This window comes from Dermacentor albipictus, chromosome 1, assembly GCF_038994185.2.
Source record: "Dermacentor albipictus isolate Rhodes 1998 colony chromosome 1, USDA_Dalb.pri_finalv2, whole genome shotgun sequence".
Lineage (NCBI taxonomy): Eukaryota > Metazoa > Arthropoda > Arachnida > Ixodida > Ixodidae > Dermacentor > Dermacentor albipictus.
This window is the reverse complement of record NC_091821.1, coordinates 72,416,962-72,437,914: the sequence shown is the minus strand read 5'-3', so window position 1 is coordinate 72,437,914 and position 20,953 is coordinate 72,416,962. Positions and strand designations below refer to the sequence as shown.

At 46.4% G+C, this 20,953-nt stretch overlaps 1 protein-coding gene across 6 annotated transcripts in view; it reads left to right on the top strand.

The window, feature by feature from the left end:
• Vav (Vav guanine nucleotide exchange factor) overlaps positions 1-20,953 on the top strand; it is a 271,587-nt gene that overhangs the window by 171,785 nt on the left and 78,849 nt on the right. The gene's annotated exons all lie outside the window — the stretch shown is intronic.

The following is a 20,953-nucleotide window of genomic DNA, read 5'->3' as shown; positions in this document are numbered from 1 at the left end:
CGCCACGTCATGGGTATATAAAGTGAGTGTATAAAATGAAAAGCATTAATGTCCAATTAAATACCGCTGAGCGTTCCTTCGAGTATGAACTCCTCGCGGGCAAGCGAGCGTGTTGAGACACTTGGCGCATTTTCATTTCGCCTTAGCGAGGAGCAGTTAAAACGCAGGCGAGAGCTTGCGCGTACGAGGAACGTGCAGAAAAAAAAAAATTCACCAAAGCGACTATAATGCTCATTCCCACACGTAAGCAGTCGTGAGTGTGTCTGCCAAATTTATGCTCCTCTCGGTGTCTCGGCAAATTCGTAGAGGATAGGCGGAGTGGCGGGGCGCGCTCAAGCACCCGACGTGAAATCGCCCCGCATGCGTGTTATTGATCCGAGCCTTCGCCGTCGGGCTGTAACATGAGCGTTGGTTTGTCGAGTTGGAGTGCTGGAGCCCATCCATCAGATTTCGATAGAGGGGTCGGCCGACACGCGCGCGCGGATCGCCGCTGTCCGAGTAGATTTCGCAAGCACGCGGGGAACTCTCGCGTCTGCAGCGCTTGTAACACTATACGCGTCTCGCGGCCTGTTTACCTATGGCCCCGCCGTTCGATTTCTACATCTCACATTTTCGCACAAGCACCGTATGCTGCTGACCGCATTCATGGAGCGTCCGACCAGCAGTTGCAAGGGCCGGCAGCCCAAGCTCGCACGGGGACTCCGTGGGACGCAGCAACTGTTCTGCGCGGGAACGAGTTTTGCCGAATGCTTAAATGAAAAAAAAGACGCATAAAAACCCTGGATGCGGGCGAACTGCAGTGCAGAAGCTTCCGAGCAAAGCTGAAACAGCGCGACTAAACAAGGACGCACAGAAAAACAAACACCACAGAATAGCGCCTGTTCTGTGGTGCTTGTTTAAACTTGGTTCTAAAAATGAACCAACCAACTCCCACCAAGATGCAACTTGTGAGCAGGGCGCCTGGCCGTGCGGACTGTCAATAGTCTTGTGCACCTGGTCCATTTCGTTTAGACAACGCATCTCAAATTTGCGTAAGGCATTGCGCCACGTAGTACATGCATGGTACGCAACACCCGAATGCTCTATCGCATGTTCAATGGAGAAGAGAAAGTGGTTTACGTATTGTATATTTTAGGCAAATTAGACAGGAAGGTTGATCGCTTGATGAGCACCACATGAGCGCATACTATAGCTGACGCGAATGCTTGCGGCCCGCGAGCTGCATCTCTGTGAACCCTGAACCAAAAGTGTAACTCTAGCTGTATGCTGAAGACTACGTGCCTTCTCGTTATGGGTCATTCATTTACAAAAGTATAACATATTCCAACCTCGACCATGGGCCCTATGACGTAAAGCTATTCCAATATGTTTTTATTCCAATCTCCTGACGTCGAATTTGCGTAACCGCCGACGCAAGGATCGAGTGGTCACCCACATGGTTGTCTGAACAGATCAATCAAATGTTATTTTCCTTCATAGGAGGTCGTTTTTGTTTGCTTGAAAAACGAATAACATTGCCTACACTGAGCGACTTGTCTTATCTAATTGGCTGACAAGAGACGAGGAGCACGCTCAAGTGGAGAGGGATTCGATGGGGCCGAGCCAGTGCATTGGAAATCGTTAACCGGATCAAGAGGGTGGTGCCGGCGTCTGCGCTTGGTCCGCTTTCCCTTACTTAGCTTGCGGTGGCTTGTCGAAAATCGCGGTGGCATGCAACGGAAGCTTAAGAATTACGCTGAAACGGATCCTCAGCAAAGAAGAGTTGGCAGAACGAAGTCTTAAACGTGCCGAAAGTGCTCGAAAACGTTACACTGCCATACGACAAGTTTTATTACACGCAATTAAACCCATGCTCTACGGCAGGTGCGAGTCGCCAGTGCCTGAGCGATCGCCAGCAGCCATCTTTTATTCCTTTCGGTACGGGGCAGCCTGAGTCTATTCAGAAGAAAATTCAGTTTTGTTCGCCATATTAATGCATCTTTATTGCGTAACGTCACTTTTACGCGGTGAGCTTTTGCGGTTTTGTGACGTTGCGTGACAGGCAAGTGAAGTGGGTGCAGCCTGAAAACTTTTGGTCAATAGCCGAGGGCTAACGGCGAAAAGCCGTCGAATTAGAAACAACTATTTTTTTTTGCTCGATCAAATCATGCGTAATCAGTGCGTACACGCCATATCAGAAGGGGAGCTATCACGGTTTTCGCGCCGTAAGGGGGTCCAAAGAAATTTTTGACCAATCGTGGAGGGCTGATTGCAGAATTGGAATAGTTTTACGTTATAGCGCCCCATGTCCGGTTTCCTTTGGAAAAGAAATATCATGACTTGTTGTCATGGTTTGAGAAGTACTCATTATGTTCCCGAAAAGTGTTGCATGAAAAAAAAAATTCATTTGCCATCATGTGAGTGCCGTCTTAATTTTATGTTGCAGGACAACACGTGGTGGCTCTTAAAAAGACGCAAAACGTTTCATCGTCCAAGCTTGAGTGCAAAATTTTTCAAGAATTATTTTTGAAGTTTTGACATTTAATATTCATCGTCTGTGCATTTCATTTGTCTTTAGTCGCGTGAGAAATCGGATTTGCGAATATTTGAAAATTTTATTGAGAAATATGCACACCGTGCCACGTTTCTTTAACAGCTATTTTCTTGCTGTCTTCAGTGTCGTTGTATGGTTAACAAGAAAAAAAATGTTGTGGCATGTAGAAATAGTGAAATGCATGAGAAGAATTGTCCTGAAGTTGAGAAAAATAAAAGGGGGTTTCTTCTGTTATTGTGTGTTCATTCGTTAATTTCGTGCTGAAATAGTATATATTAAAATAGTAATGTTGCATTTGATCACACGATAACGTAATTATTTTTGTCCTAGTTTAACCGGACTGACATTATTTGCATGAAAACATCGGAGTATGCATATTTTATAGCAGGATATAACATAATTCATGCTGTTTAATTTGATTGGAGTAATCAATTTACAAGAAAGAAATGAAATTTGAAGTCGGCCTCATCTCTCTTGCGTCAGTGTTACTTCGCACGACTCCGTACTTCACTGCATGACATAGTGCAATGAAGTGAAGACGTGGGACAAAGCTCAGGAGAATAGTTTTCCCGCTGAATGCAAAAATTACACTACCAAACCAGTGGTTATTTGTAAGAGATCTGAGGAATAGAAGAATATCCTTAAATGCAGCGACCATATTGATATTGGATATCTATCATTCTGTGCCACTGACAATCAGCCCATGGCAACAAATAAACTTTTGCTTCTTGAAAACAGCTTGTAGTGCAAGCTTTATTGATAGAGCGTGTGATTAAAAGTCGCGGTTTCTCCAGAGACGTGAAGCATCGATTGCGATAGCAAATTAGTGGACAGCTATACAATTAAAGATAGTAGTTTTATCAGCCGTATAAACTTGTAAACATACTAACTAAATTAACAAGCATTGTGTCACGTGCCTACAAGCAAACATGAACACATCTCGCTCGATCGATGACCGCGGAAACTCGCTGTCAAAACGCTGGAGTGAGTAAGCGCTGAAGCAGCAGCGAACGAATTGACGTTCGTGCTGCGTCTCGCATAAACGCGAACTAAGCCGCGAAAACACAGCGCGCGGCGGACCCTAGCTGTCCCTGTCGCAGACGGCTTTCAAGACACAGGGGCGCTATAGCGTAGAACTGTTCTAATCTTTTCTATTCCAATTCTACAATCAGCCCTCCGCGATTGGTCAGACACTTTTTTGGACCACCTCCACTTCACCTGCCTGTCACGCGACGTCGCGAAAACCGCGAAAGCTCCCCATATGATGTGATGTGTACGCACTGATTATGCATGATTTGACCGAACAAAAAAAAATTATTTCTGATTCGACGCCTTTTCGCCATTAGCCCTCGGCTGTTTGTCAAAAGTTTTCGGGCTGCAACCACTTCACCTGCCTGTCACGCGGCGTCACAAAACCGCAAAAAGTCACCGCGTCAAAGTGACGTGTAAGCATTAAAGGTGCGTTACTATGCTGAACAAACTGAATTTTCTTCTCAATAGCCACAGGCTGCCCCGTTCCGAAAGGAATAAAATATGGCTGCCGCCGATCGCTCAGGCACAGGCTACTCGTACCTGCCGGAAGCATGTGTTTATTTGCGTATAATAAAGCTTTTTGAGTGGCCGTGTAACGTTTTCGAGCACTTTCGGCATGTTTACGACTTCGTTCTGCCAACTCTTCTTTACTGAGGAACCGTTTTAGCGTCATTCTTAAGCTTCCGTTGCACGCCGCCGAGATTTTCGACCAGCCACCGTAATTGCTAAGGGAAAGCGGACCAATCGCAGACGCCGGCACCACCCTCTTCATTCGGTTAATGATTTTCAGTGCAGTGGCTCGGCCCCATCGAACCCACCCCCCCCCCCCCCCCACGTGAGCGTGCTCCTCGCCTCTTGTCAGCCAAATAGATAAGACAAACCGCTCAGTGTAGGCAATGTTAGTAGCTTTTCAAGCAAACGAAAGTGACCTCCTATAAACGAGGAGACCGTTTCATCGGTCTGTTCAGACAACCTTGCGGGTGGGTGACCGCCCGACGCTTGCGTCAGCGGTTACGGAAATTTGACGTCAGGAGAATGGAATAAAACCATATTGGAATAGTTTTACGTTATAGGGCCCCAGCAGTCTTGGCCGCCCGGAGTAGAACGCCCCTCCCCCCGGAACGTTGTGCGCGACGAAAGACGGCGCGCTTCCTGCCCGCTTTACTCCGTAGCGTGCGCGAGATTGAGCCGCGGTCGCCGGTGCACCCTCGCACATGCAGCATACGGCGCGCGGCGTCGATTTATCAAACCCTTGGACTTCATACTGTAGGGGTTGGAGGACGGGACTTCGGGATGAAAACCCACAAACTTGGGAGGGATTTATTTTACATTATGTACAGGGACGTGAGAGTCATGTAGCAGTCGTACAGTCATTACGGGCCGGCAGCAACTCGGACGCTGCGGCCCGCGGCAAGAAGTTCGAGAGAGGTGAATCAGGGAATCAGGGCATGTCCCAGAATCCTCAGGTCTCTCCGGAAGGCTTCTTATAAACCCTTCGAGCACTGCAAGTCACGTCATGTTTGACCAATGGGAGAGTCCACTCCGATGACGCCACTTTCAGCCAATGGTAGGCGCCCGTGTCGTGGGGTCACACCTGGCGGCTTGCTGCAGTCTTGTCTCGCAGACTGGCAATGCACTTCGAACAATGAGAAGGGGAGGGCTGCACCTGCTTCATTGTCGGATGCCCACCTGCTCCCGGTGACTCGGCTCCGCAGCGGTGGCAAATGCCTTCTTCAAAGACGAAGGGGGTCGATTGCGCTCCATTGTCCCAGGCCCCCTTCTAATCCCGGCGACGCACGAACTTGTTGCCTTAAACTTGTTTGCTCGGCCGCTTCTCTGGAATGCGCTTTCCTGCTTCTGCATTCCTCAATTAGCTGTGCTGCCACTCGAAGCGGTTTGGGGAACTCGAAGTAGCCTCAGGAACCAGCTCCATATCTAACAGCTCGTCCTCGCCCCGGTTGTTCTGAATGGCCGGTGAAATCAATTCGCTGGCCAGGAGGAACGCTGAAAGAAGCTGCAGGGTACTGGGGTCGAGCCTCGTTTGACGAACTTCGGGATCCTAGGCCCTGGAGAACAAACGTCAAACAAACCAAACAACACAGCGCTGCACCACGCGTAAGCGCAGGCTCTTCACCCCTGACTCGCCAGGCTATTACTGAGTCAAAATCAACCCTGATCTTTTAGTTCCCCAATTTTGACAACAGTTCCAACCACCCTTCCAAACAGCTATCCATTTCTCCTCGATTGCCGACAAGACCAGAGTACTATTGTTGTTGCAAAACAAAAGGGTCGTTGACGATGCAAACAACAAATGAAAACAGCCGAACATAACTTAAGTGGCCTAACTACACGAACAGCATGTTTCCAATCTATCGCAGTGGCGTACTTATCGCACGTAATGGTGCCACTGAACAATCTGGTCAACTTCACAAGTACGTAATCACAAGTGCACCAGCCTTGTGGTCACTAAACAGAACGCGTACTTGCATTGTAGGCAAACTTTTCATTCACGCTTACTCACGTTTCTGTCCTGAAAGTCCTACAGGACACGTGACATAAACGGACAATTAAACTTGCGGGACTTACACACTCCGCAGAACTCTTAAAATGATGCGTCTTTTACTAACTCTTTCCACGCACGTTCACTAAAGAAGTCAGAATACACGGCTGCCCTCACACACACACTAGCAACCCAGTCATAAAGTCTGCTTCCTTCCGTCCACACAGGACACGCGCTAATGGAACTAAGAACGCTTCTCCGTGCAAATCATGCACTCACTCAAATCTACGCGCTTAACCTTACAAAATTCAAAAACGCTTAAAAAGAAAGAAGGTTAAATAACACACACGCGCGTTACGATAGGCCTCTCAACGATAACCTTGACCTTCAGGTTACTCACACATACACACACAAAAAAAACCTATCTACTTAATAATGAGCATCTCGCGAGACTACATGTTTACATAAACCTCATCTTTCAAATCACGGAGCTTCTCAAACGAAAACACAGACAAAGCTCAAACCTTACACATTGAAAGAAATCCTAGTCTCAAATCGCGAAAAACTTTCCGATGCTCAAAATAAAAAAAACAAGACACTCCATTTCTACGGAAGGGCTCTTCGCCTCCCTTTCCAAACGCTTATGTCTGACTCATACTCTGAGCCGTCCTCGCGGTCGGCGCGGCTTGAAAGCTACTCTGGCTGCCGAGAGACAACAAAAGGGCTGACTAACTATCAGCTCCCCCAAGACGTTACGGTCTACTGCCAATTTGCGTCCCCGCGCCCCGCTTTCAACACGAACTCGATTGACCGCGTCGCTACTCCCCACCTGGTCTCGTCCTGCCACCTTGCGTTTCTTCGAACTGCACGCTGAGCTATAAAAAGAACTACGGAACGACGAGGAGCTTAACTGCCCCGTGCCCTTTGTCCGCGTCCGCGCAGAACATTCTTCGCGGTCCCCCTTTGACCGGTGGCTCGACCATTTTGGATGCGTCAACATCGTCCTAGACGACCGCACCTTCTTCCTCGCACCCTGCCCTTTTGGGTTTCTCGCCATCTTTGGCGGCGCTACATTAGTTACCGACTTTCGGTTTTTACCGCGCTTCTTTTTACGGCGCTTTCTCTTTGCACTCGCTTTCATGTCGCCTTCTCGTGCCTCGTGCTGGCCGGTACACATTTCGTCGGCCCGGATCGGCCTCTTACCCGCACAGTCTGAGTGATTTACATTTAAATCAACACTCTCTCTGCCTCGACTGGCGGACAGCTCAACCGACTCTGGCACAATGCAGCAGGCTTTACTCGAGTAAGACAACTCGCACTCTTGCGCACTGCCCTCTACTACATTGTCCAGCTCACGCTGTGCATCGGCACACAGCCCGTCGGTATCGATCGCTGTCTCACGCGCACAGTCCGAATGATTCCTAATTAAATCATCCATCTCTAGGCTACCTAGACTGGCGGAGAGCCGCACCGATCCCTGAACAATGCAGTTGTTCTCTCGTGAGCTACGGAGCTCGCCACCCCGAGAGCTATTCTCAACTGCATCGTCCAGCTCGCACTTCACTTCTGCACGCAGATCTGGCTCTACATGGGTGCTCGCTTCTGTCTGGTCAGCAGTACCCTTTTCTTCGCTAGCAACCTCGCTAACATTACCAGCGACGCACACACGCGGTGACTGTGCCAATTTGTTCGCAGCTGGCCTAGCTGTCTCAACAGTCATCTGTTGGCACAGCACCTCGTCGCTCTCCTTGCGGCCTTTAACGGCCTCTGTTGCCACTAAGGCATCGTTAGCAGCTAGCCTCTTCCCTTCACTTATGAATCGGCAGCCACTCTCACAGGCACTACTCTTCTCATCGGCTTTTGGCGAAAGTCCGCTAGACACTTGCTCATTCTTTCGCTCTGTACTACCTACCGAATTCTCAGACAGCCGTTGTCTCTGTGCCAATAACTGATCACAATGCTGTATCTCTTTGATCAGTGCTGCCTTCTCTCTCTCATACTTTTGCTCACGCTCAAGCTTACGTTGCTGATACTCCCGTTCGCGTTCATTCTCACGTACGTGACGCTGACACCTCAGAGTAAGTTCTTGAAGCTCCTGCTTCCGTTCATTCTCGCGTTCTTCACGCTGACGCTCACTCCTAAGCTCACGACGCTCTCGCAAACGTACACGACGCTCTCGCTCCCGTGGCTCCTGTATCACCTCCCAAGCAAGCTCAATGCTTTTGTCATCATTGCCACTATCGTTAATCGCCTTTATGATAGCTGGCGTTTCCATCCGTTCGTCCGCCTCAACTCCCAAATCGTCGCACACCAACAACAAGTCTAACCTCGTCAACCCTCTAAGATCCATGGCAGCTGCCCCGACAGGTGGTTAAAACTGTTTTCCTTAATTAATTTGTGCAAACACACAATGCAACAAACTCCCGATTCCCAGAACTATCAAAATTGAACACACAACCTTTGAGTCTGGCGAATCATAAGGAAAAAACCACGCGCTCACTTACGGTTGCAGCACCCTGCCATCCGGTTCGTTCGTCCGCTGTTGCCGGTTCCTCCGGACACCCTGGGTCGAAGGCTCGCTCCTTCTTCGCTACTCCCAGTTTCTTCGGACCTCTTTCGACGAAGGCTCACTCTTCGTCGCTCTTCCCGGTTCCTTAGGATCTCTCTTGACGAAGGTTTATCCGTAGCGCTGCCACCAGCTGATGTATTCGGAGGCGATCCTACCGCTGCCAACCAGATGTAGGGGTTGTAGTACGGACTCCGGGATGAAAACCCACAAACTTGGGAGGGATTTATTTTACATTATGTACAGGGACGTGAGAGTCATGTAGCAGTCGTACAGTCATTACGGGCCGGCAGCAACTCGGACGCTGCGGCCCGCGGCAAGAAGTTCGAGAGAGGTGAATCAGGGAATCAGGGCATGTCCCAGAATCCTCAGGTCTCTCCGGAAGGCTTCTTATAAACCCTTCGAGCACTGCAAGTCACGTCATGTTTGACCAATGGGAGAGTCCACTCCGATGACGCCACTTTCAGCCAATGGTAGGCGCCCGTGTCGTGGGGTCACACCTGGCGGCTTGCTGCAGTCTTGTCTCGCAGACTGGCAATGCACTTCGAACAATGAGAAGGGGAGGGCTGCACCTGCTTCATTGTCGGATGCCCACCTGCTCCCGGTGACTCGGCTCCGCAGCGGTGGCAAATGCCTTCTTCAAAGACGAAGGGGGTCGATTGCGCTCCATTGTCCCAGGCCCCCTTCTAATCCCGGCGACGCACGAACTTGTTGCCTTAAACTTGTTTGCTCGGCCGCTTCTCTGGAATGCGCTTTCCTGCTTCTGCATTCCTCAATTAGCTGTGCTGCCACTCGAAGCGGTTTGGGGAACTCGAAGTAGCCTCAGGAACCAGCTCCATATCTAACAATACGGAATCTCACGACGACGCCGACGGCAAAAATGCGCCTGGAGTTTCCATGTGATTGATATCGCAAGAAAATAACAGACGACATGGTCATAACTTTCGCGCCTCGCACATATGGGTGCACACTTCTTGCATGTTAACTTTTCACTGACAGGTTCCGCTCTAAGAACCAAGGTTCGCGCAAAAGCTTCCCCGCACGTTGCATAGATACACGCGTTGCACACACGGAAACATCTTTCACGACGGTATCGATGCATTAGGTGCTTGAAAAACTTTAGCACGGCATTACCGTTGTTGCTATCGCCTCTGCCACATTCCAGCTCTGCGCGCGCTAGAGATAATCAGCACCAGTCTTGAAAAACGCATGCTTGAGTTGGATATGGGGCACGCGAGATTGGCAAGTGTTTTTTTTTTTTTTTTGAAGATTTCAACTGTCCTGGCGTGATGTTCTCCTCCAAGGTGACCACCACCTGCGTCATTACGTCACGACACGTACACCTCTTGGGAAACGAAATAGAAACTGGTTGTAGAGAAGCTATTGTAGTATATTATTTAGGACGCTTGGGCTTCGTAGTATATTTTTCTTGGGTTTAGAGATGCAGGACTTTCGACGAACGCAAAAAAAAAAAGCTAATGAGAAAATTCATTCAGTACTCATTTAACGCAGTCATAAAAAGGGCCCCGTCAATGACGGGGATCTCATTTGTTCTCTTAAAATGCAGCCACCTGTATGCAGCCAAGTGGGCGCATGCCGCGCATAGCGAATACGTCCTATAGTAGGCGCAGCAACGACCTTGAGATTGCCGAATTAATATTTGTTCCAGCAATTAACGGATACAGTGGAGGTGTAACAAACTATGCGAGTACTGTTTCATGGCTACCGGCATTATACTGCCAGCGGCGTAATTTCACAATTACATTTTTCTGAGCATAAAACATTGTTGCTCATTGAGTAATAAAAGACACATTTTTTTTTCCCTTGCTTCGTGTTGGACAGAAAAAAAAATCTCCCTAATGTATAACCTGCGTGATTTCTCTACCGCAACAGGAAAACATTTGTGAAACTTCCTACATCGCCCTACACGCAGACTTGAGGGAAGAAAATAAGATAGAGCTTTCGAAGAAGTTGAACAAGTATGTCACTGGGTCGTGAAAACATTTTCGTGCGAGTCCGTGAGGCGCTTAATCACTCCTCCAAGAATGTGCAAGCTGTTTTCTTAGGCGGATTGGTTTTAAGAAGCTCCAGAGGACGACCTCGGTGAGAAATGTTGCAAAGAAAACAGACGCGTCTATTCCGAGTAACTTGGCGGTCGCTTCGCTTTCTTGTCGCCTTTCGAGTGCCCACGTCTCTGAGTCGCATGCTGGACGGACATTCCACCGTGTGAGCAGGCATGATTGGCATTGCCAGTGCGCGTAGCACACGCTGTGAACGGTGAATTTCGGCGAGTAGACGGGCATAGCTTCCAAGGGCTTTCGCCTGCGTAGAAGCACACTTTAAGCGCTGTTTCTAAATAGTTCTAACGCTCCTCTTCCGCCTGTTTTAGAATCTTTAAATACACTTCGAATGCAGAAATGGTATTAGGCACCGGCAGCGTATCTAACGCGCGAACCTTGTACCCGGCAGCGGGTAACGTCATATGTGTGTATACCTTGTAGGGGTTGGGGTCGGGCATGAAATACGTGGTAGCTTGCCCATTACGTCGTCCAACTCATCCACGCTGAGGACGTTGTTGAAAGGAGAGGCTTGTTCTCGCCGAGAACGAGGAATATTTATTTACAGTATCTACATGAGAACGTTACAGTTCATCAGTCTGGCATGACTGAAAGAGAATGCACACCGAAGAGCCGATGACGGCTGCTTAAATACACTCTGTCATCCCTAGATCCTTAGGTGAGAGGAAAACGGCCGTTCAACCTTCGACCGATGGGAGCATCTAAAGTCAACGGGTTGTTGACGTGGCGCATTCGTGTCTTCACATGGCAAGTGAGTTCCTTCGGGGGAGGGGGAAGGGGCAGGGAGGCGACAAACTTATGCGTTGTATTTTTACTATGTTTAGCTCCCTTCCGCTTTCCTCTCTTATTTTATAAATATTCAAATTAGTCGATCGAAAGTACGAGATAAATCTTGTTACATGACACCTACGCCTCCTTGAGTCGCTCAGCTTAGGTAAGTGCAACGTAATAGATACGGAGGCCGCGCATGCTCAACAGATGACAATCATTGCTTAGCCCCACGCTTCTGCGCATTAGAATTCTTCCACTATTTCTGAACGCGTTAGTTTTATTGTCTTTAATTGAACTAACGACTTTGTAGTTAATCGGCGTGCTTTCTTTGCGTCATTTAACAATGAAAGGATGTGAAAAAACGTTCATTTATGTATGTTCAACACTCCCGTCCGAGAGCACAACAAGGTCGCGATGCGGATACTAATTGCTGGATGGCCAGAATCCTTTAACAACTTGACTGGGCCCAAGGCCTTCTGAACACACAAGTGTGAATAAGCTATTCCAGCAACGCTGCAAGATATAAGTTAAAATTTAGCACAATTACACAGCCATTCTTCTGCTAAGAAGAAAACAGGCACCCAGCAGCAACAAAATAACATCAGTTAACTAGATCACAATATAGCTTCAAAAGAGTAATTTCACAGCACAAGAGAAAACTAACACCACTAAGCAACGTGTATATCAATTCCAACTTTAGTAAAGACGTGCTAGGCTACAAAAAAAAAAAAAACACCCTTGTGGCGCGGCTGGCGATTCGAAACGTTGGAAATGGGAAAATAATAACAAAAACAAATAGAAAAGAGGAGAGAACTGCAAAAACAGAGTACGCAATAGGCATGTAAGTCAGTGTCACACTTTGCCATAAAGTACAGCAGGTTTCACAAACGCAAATAATAGCTCTCCGACTATTGGGGGCGAGGAGTTACGGAGTCGCCATCTGTCGGAAGCGCCACCCTTGCGTAGTATGAGGGATCACGCGGCCACCCTCCTGGACATTTATGCAGGTACTCTTAAAACGAGGGAAGTTTTTGGCTGTCGATATAATAATCTTGGGCAAACTGAAAGCACAGAATCGTTTACAGACGCTATCTCTTTACTGAATACGTACATGAACGCCACTGCGCGCGGTCGCCGCAATGGAGTCTCCCGAACCGTTTTCTTGCATGGAAGGTAGGCAAACGCTGACAGTAAACTATGTGAAATATGTTCTTATAGCGGGCTGTCGGTATAACCAAATGGGGCATAACAGAATGAAGCCTCAATGCAGCGATCGCACGGGTTCGCAGCGACCGACTGCGCGTCTGCATGCATGTTCGCGCACAATGTTTTGCTTTCGCGGTGAGCGCGTTTTCGCACCGTCCCATGAGCTTTAGGCCGCAGCATATGAGCATTTGACAGTACACTAGCAACCATTGTTGCGTGGACGCTATCAGAACTATTGAAAAATAATTTCGTTATAGAGACTTCGACGCCTACGGCAACTGATGTGCCGTCGCGACGATTCAATATATTTTTTTTTTGTCTTCTAAATTCTTGGACATTTCAATATTATTTATCAAGTTGCGTCGCACTGTATGTTTATCGGTCTTCTAAGCGTGCGATTTCCCTCTGCTTCTTTTTTCGTAATCCAGTGCGTTAATTCATTACACAAACATGACCATATACCATGCCTTTGTTTAATGTGCTTCTTACCACTCCCTTTCCATTCCAGTAAACTTTGCCAGTGTCTAGCATCAACAAGTTCATAGACCAAACCGTCATGACATTAGCCGGGCAGCGGGTGCGGGCGAGCGTCTCAGTGCGCGTTTTCTGCTACTCACCGAACATCGCGCAGTCCCGACGCCGTAGCAGAAATCTTCCTCGCGTCTGTGCTTGCTGCATACCCGAGCTGTAGCTGATGGCTGTCTGCCGGTTCTAAGTTTCGCCAGCCAAGCTTCACGCAGCTCCTTGCCGTGCGGCTACGTGTGAATAAGGCTGCAGTGGGCTCCGTTGCGTACGTTCGGCACTGCGGCACCTAGCAGTAGCCTACCATGCTGCACCCCTCCAAAGGCAGCCACTACATATTATAGTACTTTCAAATGTTCTTAAGCAGACGCCCAAGGCGGTAAAGCCTCACCACTTAATCAGAACCGCGGCACAGGGGGAACTTTGGTTTTCAGCTCGCTTCGGCGCTTCCGAAGCAGCCGACGCGGCCGCTGTGTCCACGTGATCCCTCATGCCACGTCACGCCGACGGTGGCGCCAGCTTTTCCACTGGTGGAGCTTGCCCCCAATACATTGTTCCCTACACAAGCTAGGCCGCCGACGTTGTTGCCAGCTTGGGGGGGGGGGCATCCTACCCCCCCCCCGACGCCGCCCCTGCAAATGACGGGCTTAAACCATTTCCTTTTTCCTTGGGACAATCAGTGGTGCCCCGCACGTAAATTGGAAATCACCCTCGCAAAATTACGATGTCGTATTCCACCACGAAATTTTTATTTACGCAGGTCTGGTCTGGTGCTGTCCCTTCTATGACATATCTGCAAAGAACCTGAAATTATTTATCATTTTTATTAACCTGCCGTCGATTTGCAAGCCAGAAAAAAATACTTCGAAATTCCATTCTGAAAATTAGATATTGCTGTAAACGCTGAAAACATTTACTCCTTTGGGGTGGCTACATTGGGTTTTAGCCACAGGAACGTACGCCTGCATAGACATATTATATACCGGGGGGAAGGGGGACAAAGCAGGTCATATGCCCCCCCCCCCCCCCCCACTTTTGAAACCCCAGAATATATGCGCCTAGAGTCCCAACCAAGATCACTCGGGTCTGCAGAAAGCAGCCTCAAGCCCTGGTACTAACAGTTATAAACTGATTGTGTTTGTTGTTGCTGTAATCACCAATGTGGGGGCCTGTGGCTTTGTCAAGCTGTCGAATTGACAGCTTTTTCTGCGCGCCCCTTCATATCATTACACTGTACTGATGCAAAAATAAATGGCGTCATACTGTGGGTCTGGTCTCTCCACCAGCTGCACATGGAGTCTCGGCCACATTGGTTCTTCTGTGCACTCACCACTGGTATTTATATAGCACACAGTCTACTTGGTAACACTTGGTAAATTTCCCCACTTCTGCAAGCCTGCAGTAGTCTTTCAAGTCTTGATCTAGACATTGATTTGGGCTACTTAGTCTGTCAATAATGCAATTTAACCTCAATAGTGCAATTGAGGTTCCCAGAACTTTGAAGACTGCTTTCACTTATTTGGTCATGAAAGGCGTTCTCGCGGTGAAACTGAGGCGGCACGAAGCAGTTGCTTCTTGCTGCCAGCGCTCTTCATCACGTCATCATTGTGACAGCGAGTGCTCGTGGTCATCGAGTAAGATGTGTTTATATTTGCCTGTACGTCCGTGACACCATGCTTGTCATAGGTGTATCTACTGGTTCGAGGAGAGTTGTGCCCTTCCCCCCACAGTAAAAATTGAAAAGGAAAAGTAGGCCATTTATCACCCCTCCCCCCTATGCACACACACTTGTGAAAGCGGGAACGGTCCACTGTACACTGCACAAATACAACAAAACAGCAGCTGAGGCCAAGTTTCTCTAAGAATTGAGCTCACCTAGCTACATATTATTTATTTTATAGCCCCTGCTTTCAGGCCTCGCCTCCACGTGCTGTAGCAGATGACGCTAGGCCGGCCGCACGAAGCAGCTAAGGGTTGACCCATACTTTGCGGTGTGAGATGCCTGCGGGACGTGCCTTTCAAGCCTGCATTGCTGAGAAAGCTATTGTTAGGCTACTCAAACAAGTTTAATCTACCATTACTTGCATCATCCCGTGTTTGTTGGAGCCATGTAAACTAACCATCTTTGAAAACACAAAATTAGGTTTCTTTTTATCATTTACCAATATTTTATCAGTGTTGTCATTTTAGCGATTTTGACGCTAGATTTAGTGACTTTTTTGGTATGTTTATGCCAAAGTTTGCTATTTGGCAATCAGTGACTTTTTTAGTGACTTGAATGAGCAGTTGGAGATATTTTAACAACTGATAAGTTGGAAAGATTGCTTAGAAAATGGCTTTCAAGAACGCACTTTGATATTCAAAAGCCACATGTAACTGGCCGAAACTCGCTGTACGATGTACAGGCTCCATGACCACTGGTTGCTTTCACATTGGCAGCCTTCACATTGTGATTGTGCTTCACAGCACAGTGGTCATCATAGCCTTGACACTGTGGTGACAAAATTGAAGTTTCCTTATTATTTACAAAACATATTTGAATGCATTTAAATGCCGCCGCTTCAGCGGTGTCACTAAATCTATTCATTTGGTAGACGCTTGGCAAGCATGCCAGAGAACTAATTTACCAAAACCAAGTGGAATAAGTTTTATGACGACAGAAAGCTGAGCTAGTTGGTAAGGAATTATCATGCAAAAAGGTGAGGCATGCAGACAGGACACAAGAGAAGTGGACAACACGAACGCCGACTATCAACTGAAGGGAGCACTGAGGAGAAAAAAGAAAGAAGACACAAAACTCATCTGCGCAAGCTCTGGAATGGTTTCGCCACCTGTCAGTTGGGTACATGTCTACATGAAAGATAGCTGTTAAGTCACTTAATCTCTTCCTTATGTAAAGTAATCGAAGGTTCACTCACGCATGCACTTCCACCATTATAGATATGCCATGCCTCTACCATAAGACACGTATCTTCATTCTTGTGCCTGTACAATATCGCGCATTTATCTAACTCTGGTGTGCAGTTACAATCTTGGCAATGTAGGGAAAGATTAGAAGGCGATCTACCAGTTAACGACCTTTTATGTTCCATTAGCCTCTGATTGATACACCGCCCCATTTGCCCTACGTAGAACTGGCCACAGCTTTGGGGAACTTTATAAACGACACCCATACGACAGTCAGTAAAACTGTTGTTCTTATTGTGCTTTACTGGACAAATATCTGTTCTTTTTCTGCCTTTTACCTGCTCCTTTTTCCTCTGTACGGCAGCGCATATCTTACCTAGCTTATTGGGAGCAGTGAAAGCAACATTAACATCATATTTGCTTGCAACTTTTTTAAGCATGTGCGATACTGAATGAATATACGGAATAGCCTCTACTCTTTTTTTGCTATTAGTGCTTTCTGTAATCGCATCTGTCCCCTTCGAAACCAACTTCTTTGGGCGTTCAGTCACAGTGGCCACTGTTACACTAGGATAATCTGCTTCTAATAGGCGCCGGACCTGTGCATTAACACTGGCACTCATTTTGTGCATGCAGGATCTGGTGAGAGAAGACTTAAGGCATGACATGGCAATTCCGTCTTTTACAACTTTGGAATGCTTGGATTGAAAGTTTAACAATGGCTTCGAAGATCTTGGGGAGTACTGCCAACAAACACGATTTTGTCCGAAAACCATGGAAATGTCTAGAAACTGAATTACGCATCGCTGAGGAAATTCCTTGTTAAACTTTATTCCTCCTCCATAAAGGTTAAATTGCTCACTTACTAAGGTAGCAGCGGAATCGAATTCTTCCCTATTGCAGAAAATCGGGTAATCATCAACGTAACGAAATATCTTGATAACACATCACGTAAGGCTTTCTCTAAGCAGCTGTCAACCTTACTCAAGTAAATATAGCTAAGAATAGGGGCAACTTTTGAGCCAACACAAATGCCTGATTTCTGCAGAAACACGCCATCTCTCCACCCAATCAGCGTCGACTTTAAGTGCATTGAAAGAATTTCTAGAAAAACTCCCGTGGAAACACCGCATCTGTCAATAAAAGCCGACTCTTACCCTTGTTCTTTAATGCATTCATTTACGGAATTTAGCAACTCGTCATGCGGCAAGGAGTAATACAGGTCTTCAATATCCATACTAAAAGCTGTACAATAACCAGGATTCTCCTCTCTCAAATACTGAACTAGTGCCTGAGCATTATGCAAGCAAAGGGGTCTGAAAAAACTAGTGAAGCTAAGCAATTCTGTAGGTAACTAGCGACACAGACCTGCCATATCCCTTTCTCTGACACTATGGCATGAAAAAAAATTTCTTGCTTATGGGTCTCCGCCACGAAAAATAGTTGTAAGGTGAGGGATTTTGCTTTTTTTATTTTGATTTTGCTTCTTTTTACGCCTCAGTGCTCCCTTCAATTCATAGTCGGCGTTCGTATTGCCCACTTCTTTTCTCTTCTGTCCTGTCTGTACGCCTCACCTTTTTTACATAAGTTTTATGTTCAAATATAGAACACAGCAGATGAATAAGACATAGCGACTGCGCAAGAAAGGCGTAAATATCGGAATGGCGGCTTCAGCTAGATGAAGGGCGAGAATATGGTACTTAACCTGTACAAAGCTCGGATAATTGTCATTACCATGTTAACAACATGCGGCCAAGCGCGTTCCATATACTCTAGTTCTACACGAATGCCGAGGAGCACAAAAGTTAAGGATAATATGCAGACTAAATGCATTTTCATGCTAGGAAAACTACGTTGTTTGCGTTCTTTTCGGTCGTACTGTATTTGTTACCTTCCAATCTGAAGCTAATGAAAAATTTAACTGTCATAATCCAGTATGTAAATATTGGATAGGCGATCGAATATCGACTTTTTCTTATACGAATAGAATACAAATAGTAAGTATCAAATATCGAATAGACAAACACAGACGCACATTTACAGCAGGAATATTTGTTTCAGTATAATTAGGAACACGCTTTCACTGAATAGACAGCCAACTATCATGCAGAATTAAGATCGTTTTAAACACAAGATCACAACAATCATGAAAAGAACTACACGAATAGCCGCTTGACAGCTTTAAGCCTGGTGGCAAACAAGCTTTCCAAGAATTACAGGCATTTGAAACTAACTAACTTTTCAAAAATGCATAATAAATAGCTAAAAAATATCAGAAGTTATGGAAAAGGAAAATAAAACTCTAAGGAGGTATTTGTGTGCCCTAGACCGAATACAGAGTCTTTTACAAGAAACAAATCATCACTGGTTGTAATGTAAGAGATAAAACTCCTACACGACTAGGCTGCAAGAAAGACTAATTGGCAGGCCATAAACACAATATAGCCGATTGTCAAGTATTAAATGAAAAGAGGGGAAACGAGGGACCCAGTTTTGTAAGGGCACCGTTTTTGTAAGAACGCTCGCACATATTTGTTAGTCAGGACCATATGAAACCAACAGATAACAAAGAAACGGAAAGCATAGGATAAATTGTTTGTAGTGACTAACTGAAGTGCAAAACTGAGAATCTAATGGAAAATGGAGGAAAACTTAACTTGGGGGGGGGGGGGGGGCGGCCGACGGTGACAGTCTAATCCACAACCTCTGCATTACACTACACACTACAAATTGTGCTAATGCGATGGCAGTTCCCATGTCCATGCATTCTTGGGTATTTATGTATGTATACAAGATCTAACCCAAGTGGAGTGTTAACCAGTGCCACACTTCCATCACATAATGAAAACAAAGCTTACATTGCCGATTTGTTTCTGCATTGCTTTGAAAAGTTTGTACTTTTGGTAACAATAATTTGCGACACTTTGTTCAGCAGGTGGAGAACAGTAACGCAATTTGTACAGTCGGTTGTTGCGAAATGTTTGGTTAGTTTTGATATTCGAAAATACCGAATAGTTCATTTTCGAATACGAATAAAATATTACACACTAACTATTCATATACGAAACTTGGGAGATTTGCCTATCCTATAGCAAATACATTACTAAAGCTAAAGCCCTCTATACTCTGTTGGTAAATTCACTGTTTTTCTTCAGCTGCTTGAACATTAGACCAACATGAAATGTTTAGGTAAATTATTTACTTCACGCTGGCTTATATTACAGTGTTTCAAAACACCTACATTCTTAAAATCCACGTGACAGTTATAGCGAGAATTTTAGTGACTTTTTTTTTTTTTTTGTCTCACTTCAGTGACACCCCTCCTAAAATATTGGCAACACTAGACGGTAATGATTCATAATGCACTATTGATAAGCAGATCAGTCGATGACAAAGATAACTTTCACTGACGCATTTTTTCAGCCTTTTTTATTGCAGTGCAACGGAATGCAATCGGGTAATTCGCAAGGGAGCCGAACTTTACAGTATACGTGCCACCTGAGCCTGCTCTGAGTATGCATTCTCCGCCCAGTCGGGAACATGAACTTTTGTATGAGCTCCAACTGATATCTTACAAAAATCAGCATGCCATTAACAAATTGAATAAAAGAACATGTGATATTTTTATTGGCCCGTGGCAGCTAATGCAGCATCTGCCTAACCGGCTTCCCACCCGCGCTGCACACCAGCTCGCTCCACTCCCCTTGGAAGGAGCCCTCCGTGCCAGGCTTTGTGGTAAAGCATACGAAAAACGAACATGTACTGCACAAGTCAAACGGGAAACTATATGCAGAGTAGTACAGCTGCCGTTGTTGGCATGGCGTCAATGCGGACAGAGTAGCGGTGGCAGAGCAATCCCAGGTGGCACGTACTGCAAAGATCACTTTCCAATATATATAAATATATATATATATAGAGAGAGAGATGACTTACCCTCTCACTCGAAAGAGTTGGTACGCCACTGTATGCTTGGCTGTATGCGAGTTCCTTTGTGACACAAAAAGAACAAGTGGGTAATTTACTAATTTATTTAATATTTTACAAAATTCCTGTTTAAATCGATTAAACTTTATTACGTTCTAGTTTGCTTTCTTTCAAGAAGCACACGTTTTCATCTTTGGTTAGTTTGCTTCATTATATAAGTTTGCTTCATAATATAATTTCAAGTGTTCCCCCACATATACTTTTTCCCTTAAATTTTCTGCTGCCGCCCCACCCTTTTAACTGCCAACTTCTTGGCCAGTCCTTCGTAGTGGGTACTTGCGATAATATAGGAAAGCAAGCAAGCAAACAAGCAATAAAAAAAGTTCCTTAGAAGTGGTGGAGGTCACTTCTCGTTCCCCAAGTCCTCTCGCCGTTTCCCCCTGGAGCTCCGCTCGCGTCGTCGCATAACCCCACCATTTGCTGCAATATCCAGTCAATACCCACCCTGTACAACTGACTCCACCGTCTCTGCACGGCCGTCTTCTGTCTGGGCCATTAGCAGCCGTCAGCGTGATCCCTCTAGTGCTCGCTGGCTTATTTACGCAGTGAAGGCGTCGAAGACTGGCTCGAGAACTACGATCGAGGCAGTGACTAGAATAGGTGGGATAATTCTCATAAGCTCTACAACGTCCCTTTCTACCTCTCCGATGTCGCTAAAACTTTGTTCTTCAACCACAAACCTGACCTGCCTGACTGGATAACTTTCACAAAGAAGTTTCGTCCTATATTTGGCATGCTTGCTATTTGCAATGAAATCGCGAAAAAGAAGCTCGACCATCCTGTTTAATTTTCCGGATAATCGTACACGTCTTACATTGAAGATGTCCTCGCCTTGTGCAGGGTGTGTGGATGTC